Here is a 13,094-nt window from a genome sequence, read left to right on the forward strand (position 1 = left end):
AATGCTCAGTTAAGTTCAGGAAATGTTGAGGTAAACCAAGATAAAAAGGCCTTCTTACCTTAGGAATTTCCCAAACTTCTCTGATCATAGAACCTTGCCTTAAGACATAGTTTTCCGACAGGCACCAAGTATAATTCATTATGATTTTCATCGTTCACAATGAATATAAATTGAATGGACAGTAAATAAACAAAAAGTTTTACTTTTATTTTTTTAAAAAAGGAAAAAAAGTTCATAAGTTCATACCCTCTGACCCAGTAACTCCACTTCTGGCAATCTATCCTAAGGAAGTAATCCTAAAACAGAAAAAAAAATTATGCAAAGGATGCTCACTGCAGCTTTATCCACAAAAGCAAAAAATAAAAATAAATGTAAATAAAAATAATCAAAACCCAAACGTTCAAGAAAAGGAATCCATGAGATGGGATACATATAGTGCAATTCCTAAACACCATGTTCATTTTTAAAGATTTGAGGGCATGGATGTTTATATTATGTTTATATTATGCTAAGGGAAATTACATGATCACAACATTTTTAAACTGCATAAATACAAGATTTCAAAATACAAACTGCTTTTGGGCGGTGGTATTGTAAGCACCTAAAACTTATTTTTTAACTGCATTTTCAAATGCTATATATCAGACACATTTGCTTTTATAAAAGTTTTATAGACTGACACTAAAATTTGATCTGATATAGAATCTTTTCATAATGGTCATTCCTAAATTTCACCCTTTGCAGATACCTATATGGACGTGTTTGAGGTCATATAAAATAATGCCAATACACTGCCCAAGTTCATATAAAACTCCTTTTAAAAATATCTTTATAGGTTTATGAGATAAAACAAATACAACATACATCTTCTATCATGCCCTAAGAATAACTACATTATATCACAATGGTCTTTATTAAAACAGCCTTATCTACTTTTCGAACCCTTGCCACTAGATGGTAAATCTCCCAAAGTGCCTCAGTTCTCACTGTAAGTTTTGAAATGGGGTTTGAAAGTCTGAAAGATAGCTTTAAAATAGCAATATTTCATTTTACTTTCTATAATCTACACTTGCTAATAAATAAGCTGTAGTGTGGGAGGAAAATTCTTTAATTCTAATTACAACTAGAAGTGTAAGTATAGAAAGAGAAGAGTTCCAACGACTGAGCTATGAGACACTCCAACATTCAAAGAGAAGAAGACTAACCAACAAAGGTAACTAACAAGGAGGACTGGGAATGGGTGGTATCTTCGAAACATTCAGGTGAAGAAAGTATACCCTGAAGGACAAAGTATAAAATGACAACTGTTGATGATAGATCAAGTAGGATGAACAGAAAGAATTGACCATTGGATTCAGTAACATGGAAGTCACTAGTAATAGGAGTTTTGTTAGTTGAAATCTGATTAAAGTAGATTTAAGAGAGTAGGAAAAGAGAACAGAGATGGTAGGTACAAACAAGTTAGGAATTTGCTGCAAAAAATAACAAACAAGGGGCGCCTGGGTGGCACAGTCGGTTAAGCGTCTGACTTCAGCCAGGTCACGATCTCGCGGTCCGTGAGTTCCAGCCCCGCGTCAGGCTCTGGGCTGATGGTTCGGAGCCTGGAGCCTGTTTCCGATTCTGTGTCTCCCTCTCTCTCTGCCCCTTCCCTGCTCATGCTCTGTCTCTCTCTGTCTCAAAAATAAATAAAAACATTTAAAAAAAAATAATAACAAACAAAAGGGAGTGGTAACTGGTAGGGAAAACAGAATTAAAAGAAAATTTTTTATTCTTCAAGACTGGAGACCTAGCAGTGTAGTGTATCTGTATATTAACAAGAGTGATCTGGTACAAAATGTGGTGTTCTTCTTAATTAATTAAAAGGGGATGATGAGAGGGGCGCCTGGGTGGCTCAGTCGGTTGAGCGGCCGACTTCGGCTCAGGTCATGATCTCGCGGTCCGTGAGTTCGAGCCCCGCGTCGGGCTCTGTGCCTGGAGCCTGTTTCAGATTCTGTGTCTCCCTCTCTCTGACCCTCCCCCGTTCATGCTCTGTCTCTCTCTGTCTCAAATAAATGTTAAAAAAAAAAAAAAAATTTTTTTTTAAAAAAGGGGGGGATGATGAGAAAGAATTCAAAAATGGAGGACTAGTTTTAGTTAAAAAAAAAAAAGGAAACTTTATGGCAAAAGATAGAAAAGAAGTGTGGTATCACAGGTACTTTAAATTTATTTCTTTTTACCATATTTTTCAATGTGGAAACAGCTGGAAATAGGTGGGTTTTTACAGAGGTAGAAGTCTTTGGAAATTCTCTACTCATTCCTTCAACTGTTTTCCTTCTTCTTTCTAAAGTAGGAAGCAACGTCATCATTGTCATCATCATCAGAGTGATCTTGGGAGAAGAGTGTTAGAAATTTGAAGAAAGAAGTATGAAATAGTCCTTCAGGGGGAGAGAAGGAAACTTTCCTAGGTGCATGAGATTTCGATGATCAAATATAATCAATAAGCTATGATGTAATACATACTAAATATGGCTTTAAAAAGTCAAGTCGTTCGTATTTACAACTCAGACAAGAACAACAACAAAATTTCTATTTGAGGTGGAAAGTAGGTCTTAGGAAAAGCACATTAAATAATATATCTGTTGTTTTCTATAAAAAATTAAAATTAAAAAAACTACAGAAAATAAAGGTCATCAAAGTCTTATTGGCTAGTATATGTAGAAGACAAACTATGAAAACATTAGAGAGAGGCAGGTTAAAAATAACATGCTGAAAAACACTGACCTACACAAATGAATATATATAGTATCCCAATGTATATAAGGTAAATCTACTATTCATAGGTTTCCTTCAAACAATCAAAATCTTGCTTTCATAACTGTATCTAAAGTCAGCTCTCCTAACATTAACAGAACATTTTTCACTTGGATGTTTATGCATAGAACAGCACGATAACAGGGTCAGTACCTTGGGATAATGCAAACCCCAACCAACTGCCCTTTGTGTGTCCAACCTAACAGGCAAATTTTTAAGAGACTGAAACAGGTTAAATGCCATATTGAAAGCAATTCATAAAGTGCAAAAGGTGAAAGAACAAAGGTCATAAAGCTAATCATAAAGAATATGTGAGAAGTAGGGAGGAGACGGTTGGTAAGCAGTCAGCCTATCAACAAATAGAAAGTGTATGACTGGTATTTCTAAAATAGTACTAGTACTGTCACTGGTGAATACTTCTGTTGCCAATTATGAAAACAAAAATTCAAATCACTATCATTCTGTAACTTTAGTGTTACATTGGGAAGAACAGAGAATAAAGTGTCTTAATTTAAGCCAATAAAGTTAACTGACTCATATTTACAACCATGGCATAGAGATAGCTTTCAAAATAATACAGATTCTTACAAACAGACCTGGTCAAAAATGGTAAATCCAAGTAAAAGAATCAGATTTAAAGCACAGCCAATATAAAATATGCAATGACACAGCTAAAAGTCAGATTAGAGGAATCCCAGAATATTTGAAAAGGCTACAAATATCTAACTGACAGACTTACATAAAAATTTGTCCAAGTAGTATATATATTAGACTGGATTTCTCTGACCCAGTTTGGGAATGGAAAATAGGAATGAAAATTTCATCTTCTATTGGTATTCATAAACACAAAATTAAACAAAAAAATCCAGTGTTTTTAGGAAATTAGTTCTAATAATAATCTATTAAAGAAGCTAATGACCTAATTAAAATAATAAATATTTATCCAATAAGATCAGAATCGATTAATACCTATGGGGGGGGGATCTTTTAAAAAGTAGTTTATAAAACCCCACATTAAGAAAAAGAAAACAAAGTTGACCTAAAACTTAAAACTGCCATATAGGAAAAGCTAATAAAATATTAACAAAAAATGCACACTTTCACTTTTAAAACTCTAATTCTGTAGAATTAGAACTTGTAAGAAACACAAACATCAACAAACAGAATCCTGTATCCTAAAAAGTCAGTGTAAAATCCAGAAATGCTCTTTTATTTCTTTTTACCAGAAATATATAATGTCAAGATATATCAAATACATAACTTACGTTTTTATCAATAACTAGTGAGACCAAACTTGGAAGTAAGGAAAATAAAGTCTGATGGCTAATATACTTTGACATTAAATTTCACAATTTCCTTGACAATTGGGCATGAGAAGAATGGAAATGATTCAAAGTCAAGAAAACCATAGAAATTTTAAATTGAAAATGTTCCTCACTTCACAGAGAAAGCAACTGAAGCTGGAAGAGATTTAAGTAAATTTCTCAAGATTGCTAGCTTCCAGCTAGCTTCAAGCAAAGTAGGGACCAGAAAGAGACATTCAACTGAGTTTTCTTTTATGTGCCTCAGTCTACATTAACTATAGATGATAAAATCCTAAGAGTATTATTCTCTAACACTGATACTCAGCCTTCTTTTCCAAAACCAGAATCACTACAGTGCTCAAAGATTATTATTCTAAAACAAATACTTGCTGAACACTCAATATGCTTCAGGCACATTTTAATTTTCTAGAGAATAATGTTGGAAATGTTTCTTTACGAGTTAATCGCTGACCTTTAACCCAACCAGAACCCATGAAAAAATCAGATTTTACATTATAAATAACTCTGTATGTGTGTATGTATTTAAACAAACCTGAAACAATGGTTTAAAGAGGTAATTATGAAATATTTCAGATACCTAAAATCTCTATAAATCACCTTTAATTAAACACAGTCCATTCTCATCATTCGCAGTAATTGTGTTCTATAAAGTTACCACAAATACTGAGCCACTGCTCCTAGAGGAAACACAGAGTTAAGTTCCTACAAGCCTTGGTCACAAACATTTTGGCCAACTGATCAATATATAATCTTTTCATATGTATGTTTCTATATAAAGACATGTACTGAATACATATTGTTGATTCATTAACACTGAACTCACAGTCAGCAATACTATAAATTCATGCTTGAACAAAGCTTGTCTTATGCTCTCCATAAGGCACATCACGACACTAGACAGCACCTCACCACTATGCCTGGAGACCATTTTAAATGGCAAATTACCAGTGAAAAGCTTTTAATGAAAAATATTTCACTAAATAAACCATAAAAAGGACACTTGTTTACAGTATGAGAGCTGAAACAAGAAGGCAGAGAGTCACTTTGTTTGACCTCAGAAAGGAATGTGCATGCCAAGTGATTTTTTTGCCACCCTGTGCACGCTTGAGTCCACAAATGACTGTGAAAACATCATGAATATTGCTTTTTGGTGTCAAAAATAAACTGTAGTGCATAAGCAAATTTGCAAATACAGATCTGCAAATAATGAGCATGAATTGTACCTACTTTATCTCAATCCTTTAGACAGAGCTGTGCTTGCAATGCAAGATTCACACAGTATTTTGAGATACCGATGAAGAAGCCACAGCATTACCAATTATTGCTTCTGGATATATAACAAAGGATAAATGATCAAAGAAATTGAAAGCTCTAATAGATATTCATCACTAGATTTCTCACATAAATGAAAATTCAGATAGCCTATATTAAATAAAGTTATACTTTGTATAAAGTAATCTCTAGAAAGAAAAGGGGAGAGAGTGGCATCACTTTTCCCTTTGTAATTACAGTGGGCAAAACAGGGTTCTTCTGGCAGCATCTTTCACAATAGTGTGAAGTCCAGGGAATTATGAACCTAAGGATGTCTGAAGAAAGAGATGCCTCAACAGTCAGTTCCATCCTAGGATGAAGGAGAAGTATGATAATAATTTTGCTTTTCAAAAAAAATCAGAAATAAGGTTACTGTGATAGAAGAGAATTACTCCAGGACTTTTACCCATGTCCCAGAAAATAGTGGCTAACTTTTGGTCATTATACTTTGTTCATTTAGTGGCATTTCAGACCTAATTTCAATATATGAAATTTAAAAATTTTTTTTTTAAACTAGTTGCTCAGAAACTTTTTGACTAATTTCTCATGAACCTTGCTTTTCAAAAATCTTTGATTATTCAAAACCATTTGAACTTATTTCAGGATGCTTAAAGGAATCAAAGAGGGCAAGTTCACATGTTAAACAAGTTGAGCTCTGAAAGCCTGTCTTAAGAGTAAATTAGAGCTGTAAGCCTCAAAAGATGTTTCCAAGACAAACATTAACCTTGAAATTACCTTTAAATCTAAGTAACTGAGGAACACTAGTTACACTAATAAAACAAGGGGTAACTTTAAGCAAACTGCCAAAGCCTCCAAATGACTATGAAATTTTTAGACATTTTTAAAATTACATGGCAGGGGATGATCCATTAGACTACAAAGTCATTTAAGAAGCTTTAAGACATAGATCGCAGGAAAACAAACCAAATTGTACTGATGATCAAAAAGGATAACTCAAAACTTCCAATCACCTTCAGCAAGCAGTTTAGGATTTTCCCTGAATCCGAAAGCAGCTTCCCTAGTCACCAGGAGCCCTCTTCTGGCCACACCACTTACCAACACTCCAACCTCATATGAAATCTATACATACCCCAAGTTAATAATTTATTTGTTAATTATAACCAAACTGATTAACAGTATGTGGGAATACATAATAAAATGCCATTTCACTCAGAATAAATGTCAATTTTTATGGTTACCTATCTATATAATAATCTACACACACCACCAACACTATTTGCTTATATTCTGTTCTTTTTTTTAACTTTACTCTTTCTAGTCTTGTTCTTTCTTCAAGAAGAAAATATGCTGCTATCTCAGAGCCTTTGCACTGGCCACTCCGTCTGCCTGAATGCTCTCCCCAGTAGATCCATATGGTTCTGCCCATTGCTTTCTTCAGAATCAGTTCACATGCCCCCTACACAATGACACTTTCCCTAATCATTTTATTTAAAATAACAACTCCCAGGGTGCCTGGGTGGCTCAGTCAGCTAAGCATCCGACTTCAACTCAGGTCACAATCTCACAGTCCATGAATTCGAGCCCCACGTCAGGCTCTGCGATGACAGCTCAGAGCCTGGAGCCTGCTTCAGATTCTGTCTCCCTCTCTCTCTGCCCCTCCCCTGCTCACACTCTGTCTCTCAAAAATAAAATAAAAACATTGAAAAAAAGTTTTAAAAATAATAACTCCCTTGCATCATACTTCCTTTCCCCCTTGCCCTGTTTTACTCTTCTCCATAGCACTGTATAAAAGCACTGGAATAGTGTATGCAATACAGTAAGTGCCCATCTATCGATCTATCCGTCTATTCATGTATTATCTGTCTCTTCCCACTAGATTTTAAGCTTCCTCAGGAAAAAGACGTTCCTTTTTCACCACAGCTCTCTTCAGCACCTACCCAAAGCCATAAATGTTCAGCTTAGTCCTCAAAGCATTTTTTAGCCAGTAAATAATTATTAAATCTTTTTAAAGTCAATTATATGCATTCTTTCTCACCAAAGAACTTCAAGCCAGGTCACAAACACAGTATCAAATATTTAAACACATTTTTAAAAGCTGTACTGTGAACATGTTACATGTTGTATTTTTTAAACTGGGTATAAATCTAGCCTTAACATCTATTTATCATTTTTTTTCTTTTATCAAATTTCTTGTTATTTTAACACAAGCTATAAAAAAATAAATATGTGACTAAAAAGATTGATACTTCAAAAGCACAGAATTTGTTGGGTAATTCTAGTTCCACATGTAGTTAACCGGGAAATCAAAGATGTACCTTAAGGTGAAAATCTTCCAGGGACTCCAAAATTGGCTGAATAGGTCCTTAGCAATGTAGATTAACAAAAGCAACACAAAATGAACAATATGGGGAGCACTGTGCAAATATTCATGTGAGCAGCAAATTTTATGGTTTGGAACAATGATTTAAGTCCACATGGCTCATCAATCATATATATCTTTACTGGAAATAACATAAAACACTATTTCTCAGTTCACATTACAATACCTATTTTTTGTTTTTTAACTTATATGTTTTTGTTTTGGCCAAATTTAATTCCTCATTCCCATTCAACTCTACTACATCTGCAATTTGCATTTACTCCACTAAAACCAAATTTTAAACTGGCTGCTAAGTCCCACTGGATCTTTTACCATTTTTGTAGTTTTTTACATTTACTGAATAAGCATTCCCTCTTCTTTACCACTCTCTTGTCCCTTAATTTCCTTTGGTATCATTCTTTTCTTGATATCATTCCTCGGGTAGTACTGTTCTCTGTTCTCCTTCCTTCTCTGCAGTGTCTTTAAAACCTAATAAAAGAAGAACTTTTCTAACTGCTAGGCCTGCTTTGGAGCCAGATCATATCACTGAATAAGGAAATGTTTTTTCCAAGTCTTTTATAAAATAAATAGTGTCTACGCAATATTTTTATTCATATTGCTTTGGCTTATGGTTTGAATTGGTTTACTATTCAACACTGTTGAAAAATTTTCATGCTGTGAGTAATATTAAAATGAATTTACAACCTTTATTTAAATTAAATCTGCTGAACCTACATTAAGAAAAATTAAGCCCCATTTTGGTTTAAGCTTGTTACGTGAAATTTATTACATTTCTAATGAGTCTGAAAAATTTATGCAAAGATAAAAGATATTTATCTCAAGGAAAGTAAGTTAAACTTAATTAACAGGGGGTTGTATTTTCCCCCAAGAAACGTTCGCTAAAATGTCATTTTTAGTTTTAAACATGAAGGGAAAACTACTCTTGCACATACCACATCTAATTTGGATCTCATACAGTAGAAGTTAATGGTAAGACCTATTTGAACAAGGCAAAAAAGACAAAGCAGTAAAGTAAAAAACAAAAACTGTAATCTCTACCTGCTCTACTAACTTGTATTAAAACAGATACACTAGGGCGCCTGGGTGGCTCAGTTGGTTGAGCCTCCGACTTGGGCTCAGGTCATGATCTCACGGTCTGAGTTTGAGCCCCACATAGGCTCTGTGCTGACAGCTCAGAGCCTGGAGGCTGCTTCAGATTCTGTGTCTCCCTCTCTCTCTGCCCCTCCCCCACTTGTGCTCTGTCTCTCTCTCTCTCTGTCAAAAATAAATAAACATTAAAAAAAATTAAAAAAAAAACAGATACACTTTGTGGGAAGAAGGAATCACACAAAAAGAGGCGACTGACTAATGAACTTTCCAATACAAACAGATCCACAGACAACATTCTCTACTCAAAAGAGGGCTGACAATTATCAATAAATTATTTTATCTACAACTTACTGATCAAGCTGATGTACCATGAGCTGTACATATAATAATTTTTATGTGATTCCTAAGATAAGATTATTTTAAGTGTTTCCCCAATGTAAAAAAGATTGAGAAAGACTGAAAGTGAACATCAGTAATGTGACAAACTGATATTACATTTACCTAATAAAAAGTAATGAAAGTAAAATAGCATCACTTCTTTGAAATTCTAGCCAACAATGCATAACCTGAATCCACTAATGAGGAAACACTAGACAAACCCAAATTGAGGGTCCTTGTTCAAAATGACTACCCTATAATCTTCAAAGGTGTGTGTGAAAGGAATGAAAGTAAAGATCAAGGCACTGTTCCAGATACAAGATAACTCGATGCAGTCCATGATTTTGAATGGAATCTTTTTATTATAGGAGTTAGCATTTGAACAACTAGTGAAATGTATTTGGGGTCAGAGGAATAGAAAATCTATACACTGATGCCAATATCCTGATTTTAATGGTTATACTGTGATTATGCTGGAGAATGTCCTTTTTTATAAGAAATGCATACTCAAGAGTTAGGGGGTGATGGTACATCACGTTAGCAAACTTATCAAATGGTTCGGTGACTAAATAAGTTCTTAAGACTATAGTTGGGACTTTTCTGGAAGTTAAAAAAAATGGGGAGCAGGGGAAAATCTGGACATCATTTTGGTTCCCATTACTTGTTACAAACTACCTTTGCCTTGTCCTGGACACTTTTGCCAACCAATCACATCATCACTAAGTCCTCCTAAGTCTACCTCTTAAGCAGATCCACAATCGATTCCCCTTCCCTAGTGCTGTTTAATAAGCAGAAACTATCTGCCTCTTACCCAAACTATTTCAACAGCATCCTTAGTAATCTTCCCATCTTTTGTGTCCTGTACCTCTCACCTACCCTCTATACTGCTGCCAGAACATGAAATATTAACATCTCAGTGGCAGTTTCCAAACTTTTTACATGCTGAACTCTTTGCTCAAATGAAGGCAAAACATTAAACAGGTAAAGAGAGCTTGTGAGGGACAACTGGAGGAGAACACTGTTCACAGAAACAAAGCAACCCAAGTGACTCTGCAAAACTTTTGAAACTATTCTATAGAATAAAATCTGAACTCCTAAGCACAGTACACAAGATGTTCCTAATCTGGTCTCACTTCTATCCATCTTCAATATAAACTGATTTGTCTTAAACAATACACTACCCAAAAATATTATCTACTTGTATTCTCCTAATATGCTCTATGTTCTCATATGTCTGTATCTTTGTAAGAAGATGTCTTTCTTCTCTTTGACACAGTTCTTTGCCCACCCTTTACTAACTCTATCTGGCAATGTAAGTCACTTCCTTCACTCATCTATTCTTCTGTGTCACAGAACTGCTGAAATTGGCAAGCACAGGTCTTGAATACAAGGACCTCCCCCTTCTGCTTATAAAAATAAAATAGTGGTAGAAAATTTAGGGAACGGTTGGGAACATGCACTAATAATAAAAGAAATGCAGTAACTATTGGGTTGATAAAGGGATAAGCTTGACCATAAAGGATTGACATATTGTGTGTGAGTTGTCTTTTATAATGTATATTATAGAAAGTAGAAGGCTAAAAAAGTGAACAGGTGGGTTATTTCAAGTGCCTCACCTTCCAATTCCATGAAGAAAACAGGAATTACTTTTGCTTATTGTCTCTTCCTGATGTTAACTGACACCACATATCAAGTATATAATAAAATGCTAAGCTTTAAAGTGCAGGGATATGCCAATGATTAGACATAGACAATATATAGGCTTTTTTCACATTTGGGAAGTGTACTCAACTGTCCATATAACTTCATTACAGTCCATATAATCTATTACTTCCTGCAATTTTTAAAACCGTTAACCAACAAATATATACAAAATTCACAGGATAATTTTCCATTTCCTAGAATACATTCAAAAACTTTTCTCATACATTCTAAAGTAAAGCATGGGAATACAGACTTTAAAATATGAAAATTTAAGTGTCCATCTTACATTGTTACCAGATATTTCTATTTCTTTGTGGTAGTTCAAAACTAAAGTCTACTTCTGAAAAACACACACTTATCACTGAACAAATCTCTCCTACAGGTCTTTTAGGTAGAAAGGTGCCAACATCATTTCTTGGAGCAGGAGGGGTATCACGTGTGCATATAAATGCTGAAATGTGTGTGATAAAAGTCAACAATCACATTAGTCACTCATGTACCAACTTAGTCATTCATCATTCAAATATTGAATGAAAAATTGGATGAGACACAGTTAACTAAAGAAAATATAAAAAGATTGATAAACATATGAAAAGGTATTCTATAAAACTAGCGATCAAGGAAATGCAAATTAAAACCACAATGCAATACAACTTCCCACCAACAAGAATTGCTAAATTAAAAGGGACCAAACCCACCACACATTGGTAAAGACAGGAAACAACTAAACCTCTCATACATGGCTAGTGGGATTGTACAATGTTATCACCACTGTAGAAAACCATTTGGCAATTTCTTATAAAAACACACACACTGTGGGGTGCCTGGGTGGCCCAGTCGGTTGAGCATTTGACTTCGGCTCAGGTCATGATCTCCCAGTTCATTGGTTCAAGCCCCACATCAGGCTCTGTGCTGACAGCTCAGAGCCTGGAGGCTGCTTCAGATTGTGTCTTCCTTGCTCCCTCTCTGACCCTCCCCTGCTTGCGCTCTCTTTCTCGTTCAAAAATAAACATTAAACACACACACACACACACACACACACACACACACACCCTGTGAGCTACCACATATGCTCCTAGGTACTTATCCAACAGAAATGTCCACAAATAGGCTGGTATCATATAACAGCTTTATTGAGAAGAACCAAAAATGAACCCAACTCAAATGTTCACCAACAGAACCATGGATAAATAAATTGTGATACATTCATACAATGGAAATAAGAATACAAAGAAATAAGAATGCATGTCTGATACATGAAACAAAATGGGTATCAAAAACAGTGTGTTGAGAGGCATCTGGGTGACTCATTTGGTTAAGTGTCGACTTCAGCTCAGTCATGATCTCATGGTTTGTGAGGCTGAGCCCCATATCAGGCTCCGCTGCTGTCAGTGCAGAGCCTGCTTCAGATTCTCTGTCTCCCTCTCTCTCTGTCCTTCCCCTCCCCCATGCTCTGTCTCTCTCTCCCTCTCTCTCAGAAATAAACATTGAAAAAAAACTGTTGAGTGAACGCCAGAAAAAAAGGCAACATTATATGATTCCATTTATATAATGTTTAAGAATACAAAAAACTAATCTACAATGATAGTAATCAAAACAGTTGTTGCCTAAGTATGGATTGAATGGACTTGAGAATGAGGGAAATTTGGGGAGTGATAAAAATATTCCATTTCTTGACTGAGGTGCTGATTACATAGGTATATGTATTGTCAAAACTCATCTATGGTTTCACTTTATATAAAAAGCACCTCAGTTGAAAATGAGGATATGTATTAATCGAGGACAATGATAAAATTTCTCTGCCTTTTGACTCCTATTGCGAGCCTGTTAAATGCTGAAAAAGGCTTTGAACTTCTTTGCTCTGAGTCCATTAATTGGGTCTTCTCTACACTAATACCAGATACAATCACATCAGAGAGCCAAGCTAGAAGTCCAGAATACTGACTTTTCCACTTCAACAGTAAGGTGGCAGTTTTCCCAGAGTCCACACTCCTGGTATACTAAGGAGTCAGCACAGCATATACTGTGAAACATTCTATAGCAGGTAGAGAGGACTTTGAATGAAGAATACAATAGAGCTAAAATAGCAACTGTACTAGAAGGAACAACAATCTGACACCACTACCCTAAACAGCCAATGACCACAGTACCAAAGA

The 13,094-nt window shown here is 35.1% G+C and overlaps 1 protein-coding gene across 5 annotated transcripts in view; it reads right to left on the bottom strand.

Annotated features, from left to right (window-relative positions):
- Positions 1–13,094, bottom strand: part of FBXW7 (F-box and WD repeat domain containing 7) — a 512,478-nt gene that overhangs the window by 93,490 nt on the left and 405,894 nt on the right. For 4 of the 5 annotated variants that reach the window (XM_049632296.1, XM_049632297.1, XM_049632294.1 and 1 more), the window contains one exon: positions 247–296. The exons of the other annotated variant lie outside the window; for it this stretch is intronic. The gene's annotated coding sequence lies outside the window, so the exon portion shown is untranslated. The remainder of the gene's footprint in view (positions 1–246; positions 297–13,094) is intronic. 5 annotated transcript variants of the gene reach the window in all.

The sequence above is a fragment of the Panthera uncia genome, chromosome B1, assembly GCF_023721935.1.
Source record: "Panthera uncia isolate 11264 chromosome B1, Puncia_PCG_1.0, whole genome shotgun sequence".
NCBI lineage: Eukaryota > Metazoa > Chordata > Mammalia > Carnivora > Felidae > Panthera > Panthera uncia.